General features: G+C 45.8%; 1 protein-coding gene and 1 pseudogene across 12 annotated transcripts in view; one reads left to right on the forward strand and one right to left on the reverse strand.

Moving 5' to 3' along the window:
• Positions 1 to 21,526, reverse strand: part of ZNF532 (zinc finger protein 532) — a 116,755-nt gene that overhangs the window by 70,645 nt on the left and 24,584 nt on the right. The gene's annotated exons all lie outside the window — the stretch shown is intronic.
• LOC311595746 (large ribosomal subunit protein eL30-like) lies at positions 4,089 to 4,857 on the forward strand (annotated as a pseudogene). The gene is made up of 2 exons: positions 4,089 to 4,390; positions 4,614 to 4,857. The product of its transcript is annotated as a large ribosomal subunit protein eL30-like (transcript).

Genomic DNA, 21,526 nt, shown 5'->3' on the forward strand with positions numbered 1-21,526 from the left:
GCTCAACAGTTTAATTTCTCAAACAGAATCAGCTTATTATAATATAATTTTGCATTCCATTTCTACCTTATAAAATATATCTTCCTTAAAAAAACCATTGATCAGGCTGGAGAATGGCTCAGAGGTTAAGAGCACTGGCTGCTCTTCCAAAGGCCCTGAGTTCAATTCCCAGCAACCACATGGTGGCTCACAACCATCTATACTGAGATCTGGTGCCCTCTTCTGGTGAGCAGGCACACATGCAGGCAGAATACTGTATTCATAATAAATAAATAAATAAATAAATAAATAAATAAATAAATAAATAAATAAGACCAATGATCAGGCTGGATATGGTGGTGTGTACACATCCTTAATCCTAGCACTCAGGAGTCAGAGGCAGGGGGATACCTGTGAATTGAGGCCAGCCTGGTCTACATAGTGAGTTCCAGGATAGCCAGGGTCACATAGTGAAACTCTGTCTCAAGCAACAAAAATAAAGAACAAACAACAAAGGGCCAACGATCATTTATAAAGGGCCATAGTTTACTAATAGCAGTGTACTTAATGTATATTGCCAGGAGAAAAATGGTAGGCCGGTTTACACTTTAAAAAATCAAAAGGAAAGAACTTAAAGTCTGCCCAGCTCCCACTCTGCTTCTTCCTGTGACCCAGACAGAAAACATGCTTCCTTTCCTGCTAAAGCCTTAGAGTTACAGGAAAATCTTCCATCTTTGTTGGTACAAGCTAAGAGCTACCAAATCAAAAGAAAAGCTTCAGAAAACCCATTTGCCCCTTAATTGTACTTCTTTCTTTTTTTTCTTCTTCTTCTTCTTCTTTGTTTTTTGTTTGTTTGTTTGTTTTTTGTTGTTTGTTCGGTTTGGTTTGGTTTTGGGTGTTTTGGTTTGGATTTTTTCGAGGCAGAGTTTCTCTGTGTAGCCTTGGCTGTCCTGGACTCACTGTATAGACCAGGCTGGCCTCAAACTCACATCAATCCACTTGCCTCTGCCTCCCTGAGTGCTCAAATTAAAGGTGTGTGCCATCACACCTGGCTATCTTTCTTACACTTTACAATAAAAAGCTGTTCGATAAAAATGAAACAAGCCTGGCGCAGTGGCACATGCCTGTAACCCCAGCATTTGGGGAGGCAGAGGCAGGCGGATCTCTGAGAGTTCAAGGTCAGTGTGGTCTTCAAAACAGCTAAGGCCAAAACACCAAACAAACAAAAATTCAAAACATTTTTATCTGTAATAAAAACTGCTTTGCAATTTCCAACTAGAAGAGGTGTTCATGGAGCATGGCAGCACATGCTTACGATCCTACCACTCAGGGAAATAAGGCAGGAGAGTAGACAAGGCCAGCCACACACAGAGAGAGAGGTCAGGCCAGCCTAAAGAGACCCAGGCTGAAAACCAATAAAGGAATCTACTCACTCCCTTAATCTCAGAATTTGGGAGACAGAGATAAGTGGATTTCTGTGAGTTCCAGACCACCAGGTTTACACAGTGAGATCCTATCTCAAAAATAAATCAATCAAAGAAAGGAAGGAAAGATGAAAAATGGGGAGGGACCCAAAGTTAAAAGGCTCAGACTATCCCACCCCTAAACTGAAATTCCACTAGTTCCATGAGGAAAGATGCAGGCCTAAGTCCAGCCGCGATTCTATAAACATGAAAGGAGTTGGAAGTGGCACGGTGCATAAAGGCACCTGCTACAAGCCTGACTGCCTAAGCTCAGTCCCTGGACCCAACCTGCAGGCTGCACTGTCCTCCACATGAGTGCTACTGCAAGTGTGTGCCCCTGAGAGAGCAGAAGTTAGCCTGACCAGTGAAGGCATATCAGATTACCCACACAATGAAAAGCAATGACATTCCTGTTAATGAGAATCAGTCAACACTATAAACCATAGCAGTGGTGTTTTAAGACAAGCTGACAAACTGAGTGTCCACAGGGTTCTGCAAACTCCCATAAAACTGTGATCACGTAGAGGCAGCACTCTCTGGTCGACATTTGCTAGTGCTGTGTGATCATGATGATTTTTATTCCACCAAATTTTCAAAGCAACTAAATTAGACTAATGGGCCACATGGCTTTATCATTCTCTTTTCTTCAGATGTAAAATGCTCTTTTGTTTGTTTGTTTTTCGAGACAGGGCTTCTCTGTATAACCTTGGCTGTCCTGGACTCGCTTTGTAGACTAGGCTGGCCTCCCAGAGTGCTGAGATTACAGGCATGCGCCACCCCGCCCGATGTAAAATGTTCTTAGCAGCACATGCTTATAGTATGCAAAGTACCAAACTGAACAGTATACCTGCGCTCTCTATGCCCGCCCCTCCCGCTCCCCTCCCCCTCCCCACGAGGGAAGCTTCAGCTCTCCTTCCACCTCCCACTTCTTTTCATTTGAAGATTTTTAGAGATAACCACATGGCATGTCTTCAACCAAAAGAAAAAATAAATTAAACCTTTACACCAACCAACTTCTTGCTTCTATTTGACTTCAGTCCTCATGGTTTCTGTGGGAAAAGCATCTGCTCGCTCTAATTCCATCCCCTATACGAAGTCAGTGTGGTCACACATCTGTGTCCTGCCACGCAGAGAGCAAGCACATTGCTTTGGCCACAAGCCAGTTGTCTCAGTTGCCCAGTCAGCGCACTGTCCTCTTAGCTACAACAGGCCTGATTTAAGCCTACCAGACATAGTCTCCAATTACTTCTGGAAACACACAAGGGTCTGCTCACAAAGCCGTTCGTCACAGCCTTGGGACGCCCAGGCACATGCCTACCCCAAGCCCTTCCCGCCCTGGCTCTCTACCTCTCCCTCAAGGCTCCGCAAACAGGCCCTGCCCTGCCCATTCCTCAGGAACAGCAAAGAAAACGCCTTCCACAGAAGCAAAGGCCCGTACAAACCGTAGCCCACCCCAGAGGTCACCAGTGCTGGTCCCACTTGCCCTCCTGCCCTCTCGAGGAGGTCCTCCCCTCCTCCACTGCTGCCAGGGCCAAACGGAAGCACAGGCAGGGCAGCCTCCTGTGTTTCGTCCAGCTGCTGGGTGAAGCTCCAGAGAAAGGAAGGCCACGTGGGCCAAATCCCTTTCTGTCTTCCTTACTAACTCATCCCGCCACAGAATAGAGGCTGTTTCTAATCTTTCCCTTTTCCGGACTCCGCCCTCAGTCTTTCTACTGTTAGTTCAAATAAGTCACCAGGCAAGAACTCTCCCCAGGCACTTCCTGCCTCCAGTCAAATGTCAAAGGGTGTCTGGCCCTTCATGCTTAGTTTTGCTGGTCAGTCCCTCAGTGAACCTTGTCCCTTCTCTCTCTATCAGTAGCGCAGCTGGCAAAAAGAGCTCCGAGCCTTACTCCTTACTCAGGACTTGTCCCCTTGTCCCGCGTGCCCCTGTCATGCTGCCTTTATGGCTCAATCTCAGCACAGGTAAATCCCACAACTTCCTAGCCCTTGGCAATCCACTCTCCAGGAAAACCCAATATAAGACAAATTGGTGGAAGAAAATGACAAAACTGTTTTGTATCACAGACAGAGTAATGGAAACTGGTTCTATACATCTGTCAGAATCCAAATAACTGTATAGTATACAGTATATACCCTGGAAATTAAAAACAACAACAATCAAGAATGAGTAGGAGCCAGGCGTAGTGTCAGCACCAGGGAGGCAGAGACAGGAGGATCGCTGTGAGTCCGGGGCCAGCCAACGGCCAGGACAGCTAGCTAGAGCTACACAGAAAAATTGTCTTTAAAAAAAAAAAAAAAAAGAGTAGGAGGGGGATGATCAAAAGCGAATGGTGCCGTGCTTGGCACACCTTTAATGTCAGCACTTGGGAGGCAGAGGCAGGCGGGTCAATGTGAGTTGGAGGCCAGCCTGGTCTACAAATTGAGTCCAGGACAGCCAAGGCTACACAGAGAAACCCTGTCTCAAAAAAACAAAAACACACAAAAGGGAGGTGGGGAGGAATAGCATGACCACAATAGAGTGATCACCTAAACAACCAAATCTAAACTGTACACTGTGTGGCTAAAAGGGGACCCAACACAGAGGCTGCCCTCTGCTTAGTAGAAAAACCAGTGAAATCTAAATAAAATGACATTCTTCTGCTGTTAATAAGTATGTTATAATTAATATAAGACACTGTAGGGAAAAGGGAGTAAAAGGTATAATGGAAATTCTACTATTTTTTACAACTTTTCTGTGAATAAAAATTATTTAAATATTAAATATTTTAAAACAACCTGGGCTTTCTCCCTCCCCAGCCATCTTGGCGGCTCATCTTGGTTGGGGATTGTCTCACCCCTAAGGTAGGAAAGATGTTGGCCGCAAAGAAGACGGAAAAGTCCCTGGAGTTGATCAACTTTAGACGCCAGCTTGTTGTGAAAAGCGGAAATTATGAGCCGGGTGTGATTGAGCACACCTAGCATGCAGGAGACAGAGGCAGGTGAATCACTTTGAGTTTGAAGTCAGCCTAGTCTACAAAGCAAGTCCAGGATAGCTAAGACTACAAAGAGAAACCCTGTCTCGGAAAAATAAAGAAAGAAAGAAAGAAAGAAAGAAAGAAAGAAAGAAAGAAAGAAAGAAAGAAAGAAAGAAAGAAAGAAAGAAAGAAAGAAAAGAGGAAAGTATGTCCTCAGATACAAACCAACTCTGAAGATGATCAGACCAGGCAAAGCGAAACCAACACCTGCCCAGCTTTGATGAAATCTGAAACAGAATACTGTTCAATGCTGGCTAAAACTGGTGCCCATCACTACAGTGGCAATAACACTGAATCAGCACAGCATGTGGACAACACTACAGAGTATGCACACTGGCTATCACTGACCCAGAAGATTCTGATATTATCAGAAGATGCCAGAACAGACTGGTGAAAAGTAAACAAGAAAGTTTTTCTTTAATAAAACTTTGCCAGATCTCCTTTAAAAACAAAAAGCAAGCTGGGCCAGCCTGTTCTACAAAATGAGTCCAGGACAGCCAAGGCTACACAGAGAACCTTGTCTCGGGAAAACAAAAAACAAAAAACAAAAAACAAAAAACAGGCGTGGTAGTGCACGGCTTTAATCCCAGCACAGGCAAAGGCAGGCGGATGACTGTGAGTTTGAAGCCAGCCTGGTCTACAAAGCCAGTCTAGGACAGCCAAGGCTATACAGAGAGACCCTGTCTTGGGGGGGGGGGGGGCGGAAATCCCAGCTTGCAAGAATCTGGAGCAGGACTGTAAACTCAAGGCCAGTCTGGGCTACCCAGAAAGGGAAACCCTATCTCAAACAGGAAACTCTAAGATGTGTGATCTGGCTGTACTACACACTATAACTAGCTGGTGACTAGGGTGGTCCCCTAGTCCCTCCCTGAGCATACCTGTGACAACTACAATGTATTTCCATCCATGGTCTTTAGATTCCAATCATTATGGGTCCTTGGTGAAACAGAACATTATAGTGACAGAAGCACACGAAGAAGCTACTCGCCTCGTGGTGTCGGAAATGCCTGCACTCGTGTACCTTCTCGCCTTCCTCCTTACAGTTCCCACCTCAAGATGCTGCTGCCCTTGTTTGGTCCTCCGTGGAAAGTCCCCCAAGGATACACCTAGAGGCTCCTCAGCCCTTCTCAACCCAGCCACACTGACCATCAAAGCAGCATCACAGTGCACTTCTAGACAGGCCCAAGCCAAGCATGCCCGTCGCTGAGCACAGGTTGTATGGTTCTAATCTGTAAACGCAAAATCTGAAATGCTCTCAACCCCAAAGCATTTTGAGCATCACACACACATGGATTTCTGCAATTTGGGGATGTTTGGTTGTTTGTTTGTTTGTTTTCTAAGACACAGTTTCTCTGCTCCTGGACTCGCTTTGTAGACCAGGCTGGACTGTCTCTGCCTCCCAAATGCTGGGATTAAAGGTGACACTGCCACCACCCAGCATGATTCAGGGATTTTAAGGTTAGAAATAGAATAGCTTGGATTGCAAGTGTTGGAGGATTCACCCTCATCTGGTAGTAGAAACTTCAGGATATGTTGAAAGATTCACCCCAGCTGGAAACACTGTTCAGAGGGGACAGGAGCCTTAGGGAGGTGGGACTTAATGGAGAACTGCATCACCTGGGTGTGCCCTTGAGGACACTGATAGCCTCTTTCTCCGCTTCCTGGTCACAATGGGATTAGTGGCTTTGCCCCATGCCTCCAGCCTTGAAGTTCCGCCTCATTACAGGTCCACAGTAATAGGGCCATAGACAGAAGAATCTCTTAAACCATGAGCCAAAATAAAAATAAGCCTGGTTCCTATTAAGCCGAGTTTCTCAGATATTTCATCACAGCATCAAACTGATTACCCTGGGTGTTCAAACCAGCAAATTTCATGAAAGCACTACAGAACCCAAGGGCTTCCAGGCTCTGAAACACTTCTGATACCAAATACTTAAGACAGGAATATTCAATTCTCAGCACAGAGCAACTGCATCCAAGTGTCTCACAGTTACAGAAGGGCTGGGAGCACAGCAATGCCTAGCACGGGGTAGGAGCACAGCATTGCCTAGCACAGGGCTGGGAGCACAGCAGTGCCTAGCACGGGCTGGCAGTACAGTAGTGCCTAGCACAGGGCTGGGAGAAGCCCTACTAGTGTGATCTCCAGTGCCACTGAGAATCACTTGAATAAATAGAGAAGAAAGTCTATGTGCATGCATTCACATTCCTGTCCTTTGTTCCCTTGTCCTTGGTATTACCGTCCCTGACCTTTCTGGCTATTTATAGCCTTTCTATAGAAGTCAACCTTCCAGTAAAGCTCTCCTCTGGTAGCCTCACACCTCCTAACTTCCTGTTCTCCCACTTAAGGGTCTGTTTGGTCTCTTGGCCACCTCTCCCTGTTCAGAGGCGACCTCAGCAACCTGAAGCAGCACAACGACCACCCAGGCACGCACACATTTCTGGAGTGAGCCACAGTTCTACCTGAGAGCCATCCCACCAACTACCAGGTTGCCATTACACCGAGCTCTCTCACTGACATCAGCAGCTCTGTGTACCCAAGCTGCTCCTCCTTCAAGTCCTACTTGTGCTTCGACAGTGGCATTTACCTTCTCTAGAAAGCAGTGAACCCATGGGCAGGCTTTCAGGAACAAGCATGCATGGCTTTGCAGCTGAAGGACGCCTTGAGGTTTTCACAAAGACACTGAGATCTACAAGAGCGATGCTCACCTGCTCTAAGTTCATCAGCTTTCTCTCATAGCCTCTATTATGCTGTCGAGCATTACGCATCTCCTGAGAGGCATGCCGACAGCTCGCAGGTTTGGACTGCACTGTCAGCCAACTATCCAGACCCACAAGCACAAATGCCAAAGTGACTTCCAAAAAGGCTACAAAAACATCCACCGCTGCCAGCATGCGTCAGTTATTTTCAATGCTTCTTGAACCCCAACTTACAAACACTGATTAGCTCATGCCATAGGCCACAAAGGATACCTTATATTTCAATCTCCATGTCATTATTTGTTTAAACTTGGGCTGGTGAGATGGCTCAGTGGGCAAAGCCTGGGGACCTGAGTTCAATGCCCAGACTCCACATGGTAGAAAAGAGGACCAAAGACCTACACACACACACACACACACACACACACACACACACACACACACACACACACACACACACACACACACCATGATTCTTTTAACAGTTACAAACAACAGTTCCCTCCTTGCACTGGCTTGCTGGCTGTGAGAGGATTGTCTGTCCACGGACTAAGCATGAGGAGTTTCCTGTTTGCTCAGTTCTGTGGCTCAATACCCAGTCTACACCTCATCACTTACCACATCAGTGCAGTTCCAAGTGTCTACGGGCAAACCTAGGACAGAGAGTCAACACCAAATGCCCCAGCTTCCGACACACAGCACCCCGTCCAGTAAGATTCCACTCCAATATCTCTTACTCCTTGATTCCCTGACCAAAAATTTTTACTTAAAAAAAAAAAAAAATTAAAGGCTTTTGGGTAAGCTGGGCATGGCCGCCCACACTGTAATCACAGAACTAAGAAGGCTGGGGTAAAATGAAAAGTCCAAGGCTAACCTGGGCCACAGAGCAAGACTGTCCCTTAACAAGTAAATAAATAAACAACAAGGGAGCTAAAAAGATGGCTCAGAGGCTGCTCATACACATGGCAGCTAACAACCATTTGTAACTCCAGTTTCAGAGGATTCAACCTCCACAGGCACCAAGCACAGACATGGTACACATATACATGCAGGCAAACACCCATATACATGAAGAAAAATTAAGCACCAGGGATAACAGTATACATTGGGACATAGAGATAGATGAATGGTCTTTGAAGGAACCTGCAACAATCACACACATACATCAAAAGACAGGAAACATAACCTCAAACAATAAGGACCAATGGTCAGAGAATTACAGGAAGCTGCTACTCTCTTCATTCACCCCACGGCCACAGAGAGACCCAGGCCTACAGTCAGGACCACATTCTAGACTGTGATAGGGTTCCGATCAGAGATCTGGCTCTGAGCAAAGAAAGAAAGTGGCTCCCAAGACATCACCCTCATATGGGGAGACTGAAGCTGAGAGCCAGGGCAGGCAAAATACTCATACACTTTTTTTTTCCCGAGACAGGGTCTCTGTATAGCCTTGGCTATCCTGGACTCACTTTGTAGACCAGGCTGGCCTCGAAATCACAGCTATCCGTCTGCCTCTGCCTCCGGAGTACTGGGATTAAAGGTGTGCGCCACCACGCCTAGTATTTCCATCCACCACCACCTCCCAAATAAAAAAGCCTACACAGGGAATATAAAAGGCAACAGCAACGTGGACTACACTGAATGACAAGGCTGCAGTGGATTACAGCCCCAAATATGCAATAAGGAGCCCTGAGTCCACATGATGTAAGTGACTGATGAAGAAAAATGTAAAAAGTAAACAAGGACAAGATAGCTTAGCAGGTCCACAGGCCTAGTGTGCAGCCCGACCAGTCGGCTTGCATTCAATGCCTTGATCCCAACGGTGGAAAAGAGAACAGACTCCTACAAGTCACTCTCTGTAGGCCTCTGACCTCTGTGCCATGCACATCAAGCAGCAGACATGGTGGTGTTTGCCTTTAATACTGGCATTTAAGAGGCAGAGGCACAATGGATCTCTGTGAGTTTGAGGCCAGATTGGTCTACAAAGCAATTTCCAGGCCAGCCAGGGCTACACAAGGAGACCCTGTCTCACACAAAAACCAAACAAAGACTACCAGTAAATAACTAACATTAAGCAGGACAAGTCATGTTTACAGTGTGTCCTTTTGTATGATAAGAATGGCACATTATCTCCCAGGAGCACAATGTCTAACCTAAGCATCAGACAAATGCCAACCAGGGACATTCACAAAATCCCTGACCATTCCAAAAACCTGTCAAGGTCATCAAAGCCAAGCAAGACGGAGAAACAATCAAAGGCAGGGAGTCTGTGGAGACTGGAGATTGGACACAGGGTTAAAAACAAAGGAAACCCACAGAAAGCTTGGGCTTTAGTTATTAATTCAACTCTTAAGCAATAAGGATGTTACAGCTGGGACAGGAAGCTGGAAAGACCAAGGAGCTCTAGGTCGAGCAAAGTTAAAACCACAATATTCTTTTCCAAGACAAGTGGGCAAAGGGCCGTGGAAATAAGCAATCTAAAGACAGGTACAGCTGTGCTGCGTGTGTTTGTAATGCAATGAAAGGGGACATGTGGATTACGAGGTCACAGCAGCCTTGACTAATACATAGTGAGTTCAAGGTCAGCAGGTACAACATAAGACCTTGTCTCAAAAGATTAAAGGAGGCCAGGTATGATGGAATAGCCCTTTAATGCCAGCACTCTGGAAGGCAGAAGCAGGCTGATCTCTATGAGTCCAAGGCCACCCAGGTTTACATAGCAAGTTCCAGGACAGCCAGGGCTACACAGAGAGTTCCTGGCTTTGAGAGAGAGAGAATATGAGACCAAGAGAGACCGAGAGCCAAAGGAGTGGGACTGGAGAGATGGATGGCTCAGTGGTTATGAATACTGGCTGCTCTTTCAGGGGATTCGGGATTTAATTCCCAGCACCTACAAGTTGGCTCACAACTGTCTGTATGTAACTTCAGTCCCCAGGGATCAGATGTCCCCTTCTGCTCTCCTCAGGTACCAAGTACACACATAGTAAAGAAACATAAATGCAGGCAAACTGCACACACGTGCACGTGTGCATACGCACACACACACACACACACACACACACACACACACACACACACACACACAATTTAAAACTAAGGGAAGAAATGGGAAAGGAAAATGAAAGAAAAGAGGGAAAAAAGAAGATAGAGAAAAAAATAGTTTCTAAACTGTTGAAATAACAGTTGATTAATTTGCATCTCCTCTTCTTACCAATATGCTCCCTCAAGGCCAGAAAGAGATGAATAAACTCATGTGTTCCTTCTTATTCCTAAAATTTACAAAAATAACATTAAAAGTATTTTTCTAAGATATAAACAAGGAATTGGCAAGATGGCTTGGTGAAGTTCTATACCCAACACCACAAGAAATAAAAATATGAATAATTTTCTTAGCAGTACTTATTGAGGGGCAGGACCTTGGGAGAAGCAGCAACAGTGAAACACACAGGTTCTACAAGCTGGACATGGTGGTGGTCAGGCAGAGGCAGGCCAAGCTGTTGAGCTCAAGGCCAGCCTGGTCTATAGACTGAGCTCCAGGACAGCCAGGGCTACACAGAACGTAGGTTTTCTTTATGAGGTGATCAATCATCAAAATATCCTAATGTCCTAATACTGACCAAAGTGATGAAGAATGTGCTAAAAGTCACTGAACAAGTGCTTTAAATGAGTTACTGAACAGTGTGTGAACCAAGTCTCGGCAGGTGTTATAGAAGTATATTCTGGGTGCTGAAAGGCATGGCAAGTAAGACATGGTGAAGTCTGGGAAGAGGTCAGGAAGCCGCAGCTGCTTACCCAGGATCAGAGCTCAGGGAGGCTGCACCGAGAAAAGATGCTGAGCCCTGATCTTACAGATAGAGACCCCAAGGCCTCCGTCAGCAGAGGAAAAGAAAGCATGGAAGGAGGAAGTGAGAGGGCTGGGAGCTGGGCTGGATGGAAGTAAATGAGCCCAGGCAGATAGAAAAAAGGAGGGCCTCTTTAGGGTCACCGATGCCAAGGAGGCTCCTGAGAACGAGGCAAACAACAGCAAGGAAAGTCACTGTCCAATTTATCTGCAAAAGCCAAAGCCATGGCAGGAACCTTAAAAGTGTCCTAGATCCTAGGAAGCACAGCTCTGGTGAAGAGGTACGAGGTTCTCCAGGTCAGAGGGGAGCCACACACCCACTCACCGCCCAAAGAGAGGCCCCACCTGTACGTATAGCTCCAGCAGGTTTTCAGAGCCTAATCTCTGAAGCTGATCAACAGGAGGGAGCCTCTGCTGAAAATTAGATGGAAATAAATGAAAAGCAAAAGACAGAAAAAAAGAAAAGGAGAGATGTTTCAAGATGCTGATCAACACTGCACACACAACCGTACTGGTAGAGAAAAAAAGGAAAAAACAGCTATTCATGGCTGAATAAAAGATAAAATGAGGGGGGATTGTCAGGGAAATCTCTCAGAGAGTAGAACAGTCTACTGGTTTGAGTGGATGTCCCCCACAAGTTCTGGCACTGTTTGGGAAGACTTGGGAGGTTTGGCCAAGTTGGAAGAAACACATCACTGGGACCAAGCTTTGAGAGTTTAAGGGGTCTCTCTCTGCTCCCTGTTTGTGCTTCAAAATGAGTCCTTAGCTCTCAGCTTCCAGCCCCTGCCTACTACAATGCTTTCCCATAAGTCCAAAATAAATCCTTCTTGTTATGAGCTGCCTTGGTCCTGATGTTTTACCACAGCAACAGAAAAGTAGCAGACAATAAGACAATAAGGGCTAAACCTCGAGCACTGTCTCAACACCTCACCCCACCCCCCAAAAAATAATAAAAATTCAGCTACCCTCACGTAGAGTATCCCAGAGAATAAAAAGTGCAGGGGAAAAAAAGGAGGCTATGGCAGAAATGAAAGAACACCTTCACAGCCAAAGGAGCCAACCTGAAGGGGTCATCATGGAGCCAACAAAGAAAATGCAGGAGGCACAGAAACGTGAGCCCTTCACATACACAGTGGTCACAGGAAACGTGTCCTCTCCTTCATCTGGGTGTCTTACACTCTTTATCTGCACCACCTGGCAGCCCTGAAAACAAATACACATGGCACACCCTCACTGGTCCCAGAATTGTCCCACACACACTTGTAAGGGCTGCTGGGGTGTCATCAAGTTGTCTCCGTAATAATCAAGCCACATGGAAACTTTGCCCAGACAAAGGGATCCCTCACCTCACCCTGCTCTGGACAATCCATTCACCTCAAGCTCAAAGACAGAGGTGTTTTTCAGTCTCAAGGGAAAATTTACTCTTTATTTTGTCCAATTTTGTTTTCTTTGGGGATTTGAGGGCAGTTGACTTCGGGGAGGGGGGGGGTATTTTGTTTGTTTTGCTTTTGAGACAGAGTCTCATTATGTAGCCCTGGCTAACCTGGAGCTCACTATGTAGAGCAGGCTAGCCTGGACTCACAGAGAAACCTGTGCCTCTGTTTCCCAAGTACTGGAATTAAAGGCATGGCCACCACATCCAGCTCTGTTTTAGTTTTAGAAGTTAGTTTAGCAAATGATTAGGGAAGAGAAAGGGGCCTGTGTATACAAGCCACAGCCTCTGTCCTGGATACCAGAGGAAAGAAATGGGCCTCAAGGACAGCAAGCGGTGACGCACTTGTGGTTACAAGTGGTCACAACACTTGGGAGGCAGAAATGCAGTAATTTCCAGGGTGGTCCAGTTTACATAGCAAGTTCCAAACCAGGCAGGGAGGCCTACAGAGTAAAGTCTGTCTGGAAAGACAGTAAGGAAAGGAAAAGAAAGGAAGGAAGGAAGGAAGGAAGGAAGGAAGGAAGGAGAAAGAGGTAGGTAGGTGGGGGAAGGAAGGAGAGGAAAAGGAAAGAAAAGAAGCAAAGAAAGAAGCTGGGAGAAGGCATGCAGCCCCTGGCGTGTTGGGAACCTAAGTGAGCTTCTGACCTTGCTTCTGTGAAGAAGGCAGGTAGAGGGCAAGGTGTGGAAGACACAAGGAAGCTATCCTGAGTGGAAACTTCCAAGCTCCCTAGAAGGCTTGTTCTGCTCACAGCCCATTGGTCTTGGGGTTCCAACCGCACCGTCCACCACCCCACTGATCCCACTGTCCGTTTAGCTCATGGGAATCCAGGCATGCTGTTCAAGCCATCAGTCACTAGACACTGGCACCGAGAGAGCTGGGGGGCTCCAGTCCTGGGGGGGACACCAGGCCCAGCCAAACAGAGCCTGATTTAAACTCTTTAAATATTTAGGCATATGGTATACCTTTTAAATATTTAAAGGTATGCTTTAAATATTTAATTACAGCATTTAAATATTTAGCCATCTGGTCTCCATTTGTGCTCTTGTCCCCGGTGGTAAGGAGGCCAAGCTGGCAGGGACACTATTGTTCTCCTTGTTCCTATGACTCTTACTTAATGCACCAGGCAGAGGAGGTCTCTCATTAGGACACACATGGCCAGTAGGAGATAGCAGATGTGTGAGGATCCAGGCCCAGCGCATCACACGGACGTCACAACCAAGTCCAACCAGAAGTATACAAGTCAGCAACAAAAGAACAGACAAGCAGTTCACACTCACTACCTATGGGGAATATGAATGGCACGTTGTATTCATTTTTTAATATCCACACATATATTATTCCCACCAAAAAAAAAAGTGTTGAAAAAGATACCTAACAAGCTTAAGTTCATGTGTAAAAACTGCTGCTCTTCAGCCTCATTCCAAAACTTGATGAGGAACTCTTGTTTTCTTCCCAGGACAACGCCAATCCACCTTGTGAAGCGTTCCCACTATAGCCCTGTGAGCACCTGAGCGCTGTGTCAAAGCTCTCACAAAGAAGCAAAGCAAATCCTGTCATTTGTCAGACGATGTTAAGTATCCGACATCTCAGAAATAGAGTTTAGTTGAAAAATCAAATCTCATCAATCTGTGGAAAAGATTATTACACATATTTTCCCTCCCAACTTCAATACACTTAAAGCTCTAAAGAGCTAAGTGTTTTTAGACTCTTTATAACCCAGAAAACTGCACAGTTTAGATTATTTATTAATTCAGGTTCAGGAATGCTCTGGTATCGAGCCTACCAAATCTAAAGCCCACAGAATGAAACATGAATAAGAATCGAATCTCCTTTTAAAGCCTGGCCTGGTGGCACATGCCTTTAATCTCAGCACTCGAGAGGCAGAGGCAGGCAGATCACTGTGAGTTCGAGGCCAGCCTGGTCTACAAAGTGAGTCTAGGACAGCCAAGGCTACACAGAGAAACCCTGTCTCAGAAAAAAAAAAAAAAAAAAAAAAAAAAGAATCCCCTTTTAGGCCAAGCCCAAATCAAAGGGAAAATCCAACCTAGAGAATGTTTTGCATATCTCCTCAAGCCCTGAGGGAGGCGGGGTTGGGGGTGGTGGTGGGGGAACAGAAAGGGAAAATGGCTTACAACCTAAGGCTTGATCCCAGAACAAAGGCAAGTCTGCTTCTTTCATGGCTGCACCTGGCCAGGCTGCCTGCCCTGGATCAACAGCCACAGAACACTGGGGTCTCTTCCCAGTGCTCATCACCATCAGCATCTCAGCCTCCTCCCCTGTCCAGAGCCTATAGCATCAGCACCTTCCACCAGCCTGCTGCAACCTGCTCAAGGTCCTTTCAACTTCCAGGTGCTTTGAATCCTGACATAAAGCATGCAGAGCTGTCACTTAATTTATTAAATACCTTTAAAAGAACTTTAGGTAATTTGTAGTGAAATCACTGAGGAACAAAAGAAAGGCAAGGAGAGCGATGTGGAAAGCCATCCTCCCATACCGAGATCAAAGGGCACAGGTGGGTGTGTGGGCAGGTGGGTGGATATGGTATATCCCATAACCCTATTTCCTTCCCTACCTTCTCATACAGGTGGTAGTCTGCCTGGTGAGGTTACAGGAAACTCTACAGAGGCTGGTGGAAATGGAGACAGAGACTGATGGTCTGTTTAGCTCAGTGTTTTTTAATATCCCCCCAAAAAAGTTTACTGTGAGTAACCTGTATCGTATTATTCAACTATATTCTCATGAATGGTTAAATATCATGAATATTAAGTTATGTATACTTAACTACAATAAAAATGAAGGGGGAAACTGAGCCAGGCAGTGGTAGCACATACCTTTAATCCTAGCACTCAGGAGGCAGAGGCAGGTAGATCTCTGAGTTTGAGGGCAGCCTGGTCTACAGAGTGAATTCCAGGACAGCTAGGGCTACACAGAGAAACCCTGTCTCAAAACACAAAAAACAAAACAATACAAAACAAAAATCCTCAGCAATATAGGACTTGTCAACTTGCTCAAGGCCCAGGATTCAGTTCTCAGCATACAAAATTCTAGAAACACACACACACACACACACACACACACACCACTAAATGACTAAGTGAGGCCAGGTATTGGAGTACACCCCTTTTGCACTAGGGAAGCAGAGACAGATATCCACTAAGTTAGAGGCCAACCTGATCTACATAGTAAGTTCCTGGCCAGCCAGAGCTACACAGTAAAACTGTCTGAAAATAAAAAGATAAACAGAAAACACCCAGGTTAGAGACAAAGCTCAGTGATAGCTCGTTTACCTAAAACATGGAAGGAACTGGGTCCCATCCTCAACATCATGAAAAACAGAAAGGAGGAGGGGCGCATGCCAGGAAGGGCCTTGTTTTGCCCCACAGTGGTACAAACTAGCAACTTAGCACTGAGAAGGCTGAGGCAGGCAGATTGGAAGTGCAAAAGAGAAGAGGCGGGACGGCAGGAAGAGCTGGGGATGCAGGCCACAGTGCAGGGCTCACCTGGGAACCATGAGGCACTAGATTTTACTCCCTAGCACCACAAAGAAAGGACGTTAGAAATGCTGGCATCTGGCGCCAGGCTGGGAACACCAGCAGCATGGACATGCAGGAGACCAGTAAGACAGCACAAGGTATATATGTTAGTTTCTAAAACACCCCAAGTTTGGTTTTTTGGTTTTTCAAGACAAGGTTTCTCTGTGCAGCCTTGGCTGTCCTGGATTTGCTTTGTAGACCAGGCTGGCCTCGAACTCACAGTGATCTGCCTGCCTCTGCCTCCTGAGTGCTGGGACTAAAGGAGTGCGCCAACCACGCCCGGCAAAACGCCCCAAGTAAGGAATGCGATTGAAATAACAAAGCCAAAACCAAAAAGCAGCTAGTAGGCTAGCTGTGTTTACAAAAATTCCAAGGAATGTCTGAAAATCTACAAGGAGTTAGCTACCAATGAAAAAGAGCTCAAAGCTGCAACAGGAGTTGGTGCTGGTCACCGCCTTGGAGAGGAATAAAGAGGCTGGCATGCACGCACTCAGCACGTGACTGCTCTAACAGCCAGGCGAGCACAGGCTTCCTGGCTGGAGCAGTGACAACAGCACACATCATTCTTCCGCTTAACCTCCTGGGCAGGAGGTGTTCTTCCCATTTTCAATGGCATGATGAGAATCACATTATATACTTCTGTACACCTGTAATCCTAGCACTCAGGAAGCCACAAGGACGGAGCCAGCCTGGTGTACAGTGTGAGTTTCAGGCCAGCCAGACCTACACAGCAAGACTCAGCCTCACAGAAGAAAACAAAATGCACCAGGGAACCATAGGGCAGAGAGGCCAGAACAGGATAGCAGTGCAGGACACAGGGAGTGGGGACAGAAACTGCAGAGCACTCTCTTGCTCATGCTTTGAGTCTCTACCCCACTCCCAAAGACTGCAGAGGCCAGGAAAAGCTCCAATCAAGCCAACAAACATTTCCTTGGTATCCCTGAAGAACCAGAATATTCAGATCACCCAAGGGATCTATGGCTAGGTAAAAGCGGGAACCATTCTCCCCTTGGACTCACAGCTCTCTCTGGCTTGTGCCACCAATAGCCCAAGGCAAACCCTTTGCAGATGATAACAAAATACCAAGGCAACCGTTTCACAGGTAGCAAATTAGATCTTCAAGAAATAAATATATTAAGTAATAAGCACTTGGGCCCCAAACTGTATGCAGCCTCCCAATTACCTCAATTCTAAAAGCTAATTATTAACTTAATAATAGGGAAATAGTCACTAGAGTCTAAAGCAGCTCATGGAAACTTCTAATTATTCTTTTTCCCCTTTGAAGTACAAATCAGAAATGCTGGGCTGATAAGCTGGGCTGGCCTGTAGCTATCTGACACGGCACTACTTGAGATGCCATGTGCGCCGGCACTACAGAAACCACAGGCCACACATCATCTTGTGGCAAGACCCAAATCCTAAGTCTTCACTCTGCTGCAGCTGGGGAGATCCTGTACCTTTCCCAACCGCCTCAGCAATGAATACAGTAGCTGTTCTGTTAGCAACCCTCCCTTCAGCAGCCATGCTGCGTTGCCACAGACATCATTTCTTATCCACTAACTCAAATGTGCTGAGCTTTCTCTGATTATAACTGTACATGTTCTTTCATTATTATTATTAAATTTGTTTATTTTATGTATATGAGTGGTCAATTTGCATGTAAACCTGAACACCAGAAGAGGGCACCAGATCTCATTATAGATGGTTGTGAGCCACCATTTGATTGCTGGGAATTAGACTCAGGACCTCTGGAAGAACAGACAGTGCTCTTTACCGCTGAGCCATCTCTCCAACCTGGTACAACATGTTCTTTGCCAATACTCTAAAACCCAGCAAAAGGCCGAGGGAATGGCCAATTCATGTGAGAGAAGCTCTGGTAACATCTGAAACAAGGAGCTCTGAACCCATACGTGAGCACGTACGCACATACCCCATGTAACACTCAACATCACAAGCCGTTCTGTGCCGTTGCTCTGTAGAGTCAGGGCCTCTCTCCATTTTGGTGGCTAGCCTCAAACGCAGTCCTCCTGGCTCGGCCTCCTGAGTGCTAGGATTACACCACAGACCTTTCTACGTTTCAACAATGTGTCGCAGGCACAGCTCGTATGTCAGTGTGCTTCCACCCCGCCACACACACTCTTCCATGTCAACACAAAAGCTGCAGTTATCAAGGACTGCCTCTCAGACTCGGCTGCTGAGACTTTTCTAAGGGACATTGATGAAACTTCTCAGAATTCCTCCACAAATAAGAAATGTCAAACAAAACAAAACAAAAGAACCTTCAGCAAACAGTTCTGAGTTCTCACACACTGGCTTTAACCCAGGTGTTTTTTTGTTTTTTGTTTTTTGTTTTTTTGTTTTGTTTTTCAGGACAGGGTTTCTCTGTATAGCCTTTGCTGTCCTGGAACTCTCTTTGTAGACCAGACTGGCCTGGAACTCACAGACATCTGCCTGTCTCTGTCTCCTGAGTCCTAGGATTAAAGGCATGCGCCATCACACCTGGCCCAGATTCACATTTTTGTTTGGTTTTTAGATTTTCGAGACAGGGTTTCTCTGTGCAATAGTCCTGGCTGTCCTGGACTGTCTTTTGTAGACTAGGCTGGCCTCGAACTCACAGCGATCCGCTTGCCTCTGCCTCCCAACTGCTAGGATTAAAGGCATGCACCGCCACACCCGGCTTCAGATTCACATTTTTAACTCATGGGATAAGATGGAAAATTGGGAAAATGGATACATTAAAATAATTTGCTCACCCTTAACTCATGACCCTAATGGCAGGATGTTTGCTAGCATGCGTAAGGCCCTGTGCTTACATCCCAGAGCTAAACCAAAACCAACCAAACAAACAAAAAGTCATAACATGTATGCCTACCATGTCTCAAGGAACAACATGAGGGGAGTCATCCAAGGCACAGTGTGCTCTGGACTTCAGAGTGAAGAGGGTGGGAAGAAGAGCCTCACATTTTAACACTTTCTCCATCCTCAAGGATCTTAGCTAAAGGGAAATGTCCTAATGTAAATAATGAACTACTTCCAAGTCAAGAAAAGCTTCACAGAAGAGCTGGGTTCATCACCAGCAGCAGAAAAGTTGAGGGTGTGAGAATATAGAGTCCCTTGTTAAAGGAAAAGCCTTAGGACATTTGCACAAGACAGACCATAAGACATCTTTTTGTCTGGTTTTTCAAACAACGTCTCTCTATAAAACCTCAACTGCCTTGGAACTCATCTGGAGACCAGACAGGCCTCGATCTCACAGACATCCGCCTGCCTCTGCCTTCTGATTGCTGAGATTAAGGTGTGCACCACCATGCCCAGCTTGAGACACCTTTTTAACCCTGGTTGTAAAACATGGTCCATTTTATCTGGTGATTTTTCAAAGTTCATAAGAACAGGAGTCCTACGTCTCTTTTAAAGGGAAAGAGAGGAGCCACTTAGCTCACTGGAAGAAGAGAGAAAAAGGAGGAAGAGGAAAAAGAAAACAAGTTTGAGAGAGGGACAGGGGCTCACAGAACAGTAGCTACAGGTCTTGGGGTTTTGTTTTTTTGGTTTTTTTTGGGGGGGGGGTTGGTTTTGGTTTTTTTTTTTTTTTTTGGTTTTTCGAGATAAGGTTTCTCTGTGTAGCCTTGGCTGTCCTGGACTTACTTTGTAGACCAGGCTGGCCTTGAACTCACAGCGATTCGCCTGCCTCTGCCTCCCAAGTGCTGGGATTAAAGGCGTGCGCCACCACGCCCGGCTCGTGTAACTAGAGGTCTTAAGAGATGATTCGGTAGGTAAAATTACTTGCTGTATGATCATGTGGACCCCAGTTCAAATCCTCAGAGCTCCTGGAAAAAGCCACGTGTGGTCATTCTCATGCCTGTAACCCTAGTGTTATGCAGAGCAGAGACAAGAAGACCGCTGTGTGAGAGCCTGGCCCCCACCCCACCCGAAGGTAAGGAGGAGAAAGACAGAGCAGGGACTGGCACCGGGATGTGCTTGGCACACACAAATGATCATATACCACACACAGACACAATGTGGGTTTTTGGGGGGGTTTGTTTGTCTGTTTGGTTTGTTTTGTTGGTTTTTCGAGACAGGGTTTCTCTGTGTACCCTTGACTGTCCTGGATTTACTTTGTAGACCAGTCTGGCCTCGAACTCACAGCAATCCACCTGCCTCTGCCTCCCGAGTGCTGGGATTAAAGGCATGTACCACCACTCCTAGCCAGACACAATGTATTTTGTTTTTTGTTTTTTTAATTATTTACTTATTATGTATACATGGTCTATATGTACATCTACAGGCCAGAAGAGGGCATTGGATCACATTGTAGATGGTTGTGAGCCACTATGTGGTTGCTGGGAATTGAACTCAGGACCTCTGGAAGAACAGTCAGTGCTCTTAACCTCTGAGCCATCTCTCCAGCCCCAGATACAATATTTTAAATCCAGTGGCTGGCATTCCTTCCATACCTAATATTTTAACCCTTTCAGCAGAAGGAGCAGGGAGCAGGGCTTCAAGATGGCTCAATGGGCAAAGCACTGCCACCAACATCATGACCTCAGTTCAATCCCCAGCACCTACATGGTAGAAAGAGAAAACTGACTCATGCAAACTGTCCCTTGTGTGCACCCACACAAATATTAAATAGTGTAACTTTACAACAAAGTTTTTAAATAACCAGGAATACACTGGGTTCATAAATAGAATAACCACCCTTAGGCAAAAGGAAAACAAAAAACAAAAAAACCACATGCTCAGGTCAGCCCAGGTGAGGCAGTTAAGGATGGAAGGTACTTAATTTAGGAGCAGCAGTCTGCCTTTCTTCCGCACCTGCTTCACTTGTGTCATTTTCTTTCTAACTGCTCTGTACAGGAGACACAGGGATGTGGATATACGCTACATGGATAAACAACTTGCTGGAGCTGGGGTCCACGGGAAAGAGGTGCCTCTCCTGTGGCAGCCACGGTGCCTTTATCCACCTCTACCTAGCTAACCACAGCTGTCCACTCAAACTCGTTAACCACTAGCACATCTGTCTAACAGGCTTGGGAAAGACAGGAAAAAAAGAAGCAGGACGCGACACTCCATACACTGAAACAGGAAAAGAAAACTCTAAATATGATTAATTTCATATTAATTTTAAAAACCAGAAATTATGTAGCCTAGAGTTCAGTGAAGATTCTCCCACCCACATGTAATACAATGACATAATATGTGACTTTGATTTGTAGGTTCTAAATAGCTCATACATTTCACAATACTTGATTTTCCTTTAATGAGTCATCCTGTGGTTTCACCCTGACTCTGATTACAGAAAATACTCCTGGAAGGCTGTGTGCTATTAGTCAATTAAGTTGATTTCTTTTAAAATATTACATTTTCAACAGTCACATCAGAACATAATCCTGAAAACTCCTTTTCAGAGACACAAAAGTCCTCTTCCTTCTATTGTGTGACAGTAGAATAGCGGAGCAGCGGAGGTGATTAAAGGCAAGCACTGACCCAGCCAGAGGCACAAGCCTTCCAAGCCTTCCAAGCGCCAGCCTCAAAGGAAGCTATCTGCATATTATTTCTACTGCCCCCC

The sequence above is a fragment of the Acomys minous genome (assembly GCF_964271855.1).
Source record: "Acomys minous genome assembly, chromosome: 4".
Taxonomy (NCBI): Eukaryota; Metazoa; Chordata; class Mammalia; order Rodentia; family Muridae; genus Acomys; species Acomys minous.